The sequence below is a fragment of the Petaurus breviceps genome, unplaced genomic scaffold (genome assembly GCF_028583685.1).
Source record: "Petaurus breviceps papuanus isolate PSGF00001 unplaced genomic scaffold, PetGlider_PUasm1.0 208, whole genome shotgun sequence".
Taxonomy (NCBI): Eukaryota; Metazoa; Chordata; class Mammalia; order Diprotodontia; family Petauridae; genus Petaurus; species Petaurus breviceps.
The window spans coordinates 25,676,574-25,682,335 of NW_027185852.1; positions in this window are offsets into that span (position 1 = coordinate 25,676,574).

Below are 5,762 nucleotides of genomic sequence, written 5' to 3' on the forward strand. Positions count from 1 at the left end.
CCTTCTCCTCCCCCTCCTCTCCTTCTCTTCCTCCTCCTCCCCCTCCTCTCCTCCTCCTCCCCCTCCTCCTTCTCCCCCCTCCTCCTCCTCCTTCTAAACAACATTGACATAGCACTTTAAGGTTTGGAAAGCACTTTAATAATATGATCTCATTTTATTCTCACAACAATCCTGGGATGTAGGTGCTATTATTATCCCGATTTTACAGATATAGAAACTGAGGGAGAGTCAAGATTTCAGAGTAGAAACAAGACTTCCGAGGGGCTCTGGCTCTCACCTCCCCCAATTCATGTCAAAGGTGACTCTGAAGAAACTTTGGAGATACAGAACCCACACAATGACACAGAGAAGCTAACCTCCCACTGAGGACAGACCAGCAGGCCAGCAGCAAGCCTCCAGCACAGCCCTCTGGGAGCCGACCCCAGCCCTGCCCAGACTGAGGCTTTAGCCCCGGGGCAGGCCTGACCAGCTGCCGGCTGGAGGGACTCCAGATCACCAGCAGCTGTGACAGTCCAGAATTATCAACATATAGATGTGAAGGACAAAGTGAGAGGTCAGTGCAGTGTGTACTTTGGGATCCAGTAGTTGGAAGTGAGGTCGGCCTCTGCCCCTAGGGCAAGAAGCCACTGAGGAGCCTCAGCTGTGCAGCTGCCACCATGTGGCAGCTTCAGCTCCTGGCCTGCAGACTGTAGGGGGACCAAGCACCAGTCTGAGGGGTAATCACTCTTGCTTTAACCTGCTTAGGATCTGTATTGCTGCCTAGGGTGGAGGTCCTGGGGTGTGCGACCAGCTTGCCAGAGCATGTGGAGGCTTCAGAGAGGGCACCCAACTAATACCTGCAGCAGCTGAGAAAACCCCTATATGTCTAACTTTTTAAATTTAAAACTTTTATTTTCAGTTCTAAATCCTCTCCCTTCCTCTACCCTTAACTGTCTAATTGGTATCAATTGATAATCATGGAGACAAACACACAGGTGGGAATTTATGAGCTAAAATACTATAAAAGCACCCTCCTGGAGCACTTCATCTGGGAAGGGGGAAATCACAACCCCCATCCCCCAACACCTCCCCGGGGAACTCAGTCTGCCAGTGTGAGTGGAAGTTAGGAGAATTCTGATCCTGGCTCATCCCACTGGGTTCAAACTGAACAAATCTAAACCCTCCTTCATGTCCCAGCCCTTCAGGTCTCTACTTTATGTAGCTCTGATTGGTCATCAGGTCCTTTACATACATTATCTTATCTGCTTCCATAACCACCCTACACTGAGCCATGATCTTGACCCCAGGCTGGCCCCAGATCCTGGCCATTCATTAATTTCTTCATTCATAAGGAATTTGTTATTTGTTACTCTATGCCAGGCATTATGCTAGAGCCTGAGGACCTAACCTGGGCCCTAGATGGAACCTTGATCCTGGACAAGACTGTAAGAAATGATTTTTTAAAAATGAAATTTAAAAAATTTAATTACCTCAAGTCTCAGTTGAATTCTTTTGATATTTTGGAGGTGATGAAAGCATTGTCTAAACAGGAATTTATATTTTCTTGCTTTATCCTTGATAAAAGGGAAGGAAAGCTAGATAGCCAAAGATGAGTTAGTTTTCTCCAGTAGGAGAGTGTCCCGGGAATCTATGTTTGGCTTCAACTTTTATATTTTTATTAGCAACTTGAATAAAAGCATTAGATGCCAAGCTTGTCACAGTTGCTGATGGCACTGAGATGGATAATTAATGTCCTAGATGAGAGTCAAGATCCAAGATCTCTCCAAACTACAACAATGAAAGTCAGATGAAATTTAATAGGGATGAGTGAAAAATATTAGGTTCAAATAATCAGCTTCATAAGTACAAGATGAGGGAGACATTGCTAGAAACAAATGAATCTGTGGATTGCAAGTTAAGTACCGGTCAACATGTTTATACGGCAACCAATCAGTGAGCATTTATTAAGCATCTACTATGTAGGAACTGAACACACAGTTATAAAGAATGAAACAAGCCATACTCACAATTAACTTATATTCTAATGGCAGAGATAAACACATGTAAAAGTATAAATAGAAAATGAATAATTGGTGCTCTGGGACTGGAGGGGAGAGATGGAGACAGAGAAAGAGAGAGAGAGACAGAGAGAGGGGGGAGAGGAGAGAGACAGGAGAGGTGGGGCAGAGAGAGAGATAGACAGACAGAGAGAGAGACAGAGACAGAGACAGAGAGAGAGAGAGAAACAGAGAGACAGAGAGAGGGAGAGAGGGGGGGGAAGAGAGAGAGTGAGAGAGAGACAGAGAGTGAGAGAGACAGACAGAGAGACAGAGACAGAGAGAAATAGGGCTGGATAGAAAGGTCTGGGAATCAATTACATAAAGATGATAGCTAGCCCATGGGAGCTGATGAGGTCACCAAGAAAGAGAGTAAAGAGGAGGAAGAGGGCTCAGGATGGACCCTTGGAAAAATGACGAACCAGCAAAAGAGGCTGAGAAAGATCAGTCAGGGGGAAGACTAGAGAAAGATGAAGAAGGGGGTCAACAGCTGTCAAAAGCAGAGGAGAAACCATGAAGGATGAGAAATAAACAAAGACCAAGGAATCAGGAAACTAAGAGGGTAACTGTGAGCTCAGGCTGGCATTGGAGTCGTGGAGGTGATAACCCTGCTGTCCCCTACCTTGGTTAGGCCTCGTCTGGGGGGTCTGCTGCTCAGTTCTTGGTGCCACTGCATGGACAAGCCCAGGGGTGTCCAGAGGGGGCACAAACAGGATCGGGAAGAACCAGGAGTCCGTGTCCTTAAAGGAGCTAAGGACATTTAGTATGGGGAAGAGATGACTTGGGCGAAGATGCCATTTTTTGAAGATTTGCACCTCAGTGAAACTGCTTCCCATACACATAGTGGGTCCTCTTGGAATAAACAAGCTAGTCATTGGATCAAGGCAGTTCCTGGTTCCCCTCCCAATGAAGAAACATCAGGCCTTGGGGCAGAGCATTTGGCTGGAAAGGTGACGGCAGATGTGATTAGGAACATCCTAATTCACTTCCCCTAGTGCACTTACACTAACACTTCGGGCCAGAGAGAATCTAATCGCTTTCATATGGAAGGTGGATCCGATTTGCTCTCCTTGGCCAAGGGAGGACCAACAGTGGGGAGTTCTGCTCCTGACAAGGGAAAGCTTCCTAGGAACTGAAAGTGGGGAAGTGACCTGGGCTGCCTGCCTGGGGAGGTGGTGAGTTCCCTTTCACTGGAAAGGGTGATGGCTCACTGGGGACACTGTCAAGGAGATTCTTTGGAAGGTCTGGGGGTTGAGTTTCTGTGATCCTAGGACTCTTATTTCTGAACCTCTGGGATGGAGGCTTGCCTTATGGACAAGGAAGGCATTGCTGAGCATATAACTGACATGAAAGTGAAGCAAGATTGTAGGAAGGTCCCACCTCCTCCATCAAGACCTCTCAGATTTCTCTAGGCTACTTTATTCTCCCCTGTTTCTGAACTCCAGTGGCATATCGTGCCTGTCTCACTGTCTTCATTGCTATTTCCCTGGTTCTTTTTGATGGGTGTACCTCACCTTGGGGCATTGGGGAGGAAGGCAAGGAGATTGTCATAAATTCACTACAGTCTGCACCAGAAACACCCTTTGGGTGCTGACCACAAGAGCTACCAGCCAAGAAAAGAGAAGTCGATTCCAGAAGGAATGGAAGGCAAGAAATCTTCGACTATCTGTTGAGACTCTGGGATGTGTTGGTATGTTTCTTACCTCTCCCAAATGCAGTGCTGGCTTTTAGAGGCTGGGAAGTAGATCACAGAATCATAGAATTTCTGAGTTAGGCCTTCAGTGGCCATGCAGACTAACACCTACCCCCTACCCCACATTCTCTATGATATGCCTGGGAAGCCTTTGCTTAACTGGATCTCCATTCTCTGTCTACCTACATAGTAAGTGTCTATTAAAGATATGTTGAGTTGGATTGAAACTACTTGAAAGAATTCTATCCTAATATTTGCTATGTTAGTTACATGTAATACCTTCTACATCCCTGTTAAGGGCTGTTAGGAGGTACAGGTGGGTCTTGAGTCAGGAAAATATGAAGTCAACCTTATATAATTACTAGCTGCGTGACCCTGGGCAAGTCACTTAAGGGCTCTATGCCTCAGATTTCCTCATATGTGAAATGGGAATAATGATAACACTTACCTCCAGAGGTTATTGTGAGGATCAAATGAGATAATCATTGTAAAGCCCTTAAAACAATGCCTGGAACACAGTAGACAAGAAAAGACAAAAAATGCTATTTCTTTACTCTTGATCAATATAACGATTCAAGATAGTTCCAAAGGACCCATGATGAAAAATACTATCCACTGCCAGATAGAGAACTGATGATTTCTGAGTGCAGATTGAAGCAGACCTTTTTTACTTCCTTTGTTTCTTGCCTTTTATTTATTTATTTATAAATATGGTTAACAGGGAAATATGTTTTGCATGACTTCACATGTATAATGGATATCATATTGCTTGCCTTCTCAATGGGTTGGGGAGGAGGAGAAGGAAGGATTGACTCATTTGGAACTCAAAATTTAAAAAAAGAATGTTAAAAGCAAACAAATAAATAAAAGGGAAAAATAAATATTAGCTATTATTCCTTAAGGCAGATCTTCTAAGCCACCACTCTCTTTGGGGAACCTCATCTGCATGATCATAATTACTTAATTTATTAAAACATATTTTAAATTTATTTACCCTAAGAAATGAGGCAGGACTCCCTCCAAACAAGTCTACTTTGGTGAGGTGTGTTGGCTTAAATATCATCATGATAATTCACATTTCTCTAGCTCTGTAATGTTTATAAGATGTTTCATGTAAGTTCTCATCGCTTCATTTTTATAAAGAAACTGACATTCAAAAATAGGAAAATGACTTGCCCACAGTTCCAACACTAGTTTCAGAGTCAAGGTTTGAACCAAAGTCTTTCCCAACTCTAGGTCAACTGTTCTGTCCACCATACCTCCCTGCCATAATATAGAGCTACATAACAGCCCCCTCTGAGCTTCTCCCCCAACTTGCACTCAGTCAAAAGTTGAGTCTCCATAGGGATTACTACTATTTTTTCTTTTCAGAATTTATTTATTTATTTATTTTTAGTTTTCAACATTCATTTCCACAAGATTTTGAGTGGGGTTACTACTATTCTCAGGATGCTAGAGGTAAACCTGAAGAGCTGGTTTTCTAGTACTGTGACTTAGAAGCCCCTACTGGTGTGCTTCCCATAAACAAGCAGACAATAGACTTCATTAGCTTTTAGCAAAAGTATTTGTTAAGATGGTAGAGTAAGAACATTTGGTACAAAACATTTTCCCCCAAAACCTGAGGACACACTCTCCCATAAACAGATTTAGGTTCATGGAAAGAGTCCGTGCAAATGAGCCCTAACTTAGAATACAATGGTGGTAAGGCACAAGTGCAGGCTACATGTATGACAAAGGGGCAGCTCACAGCTCCTAGCACTTTTATTACCCAGATGTCCTTTCTCAAGTCCGTAGCCAGCATTCTTCTTTAGTACAAAGGGTCATGCTCCTTAGAGATGCCTCAGAGCGTCTGCATCCTTTTGTCTTTTTTTTTCTCTGCTTATGGCTGAATGTGTTGTGAACTACTGGTCCAGTCTCTCTGATTCCTGAAGTATGCACTGTCTGCTAATGGTCCATTGTCTTTGGTCTAATGACATGGTCGACAGTGGGAGAGGGAGGGAGGGAAGGAGGGAGGGAGGGAGGGAGAGAGAGAG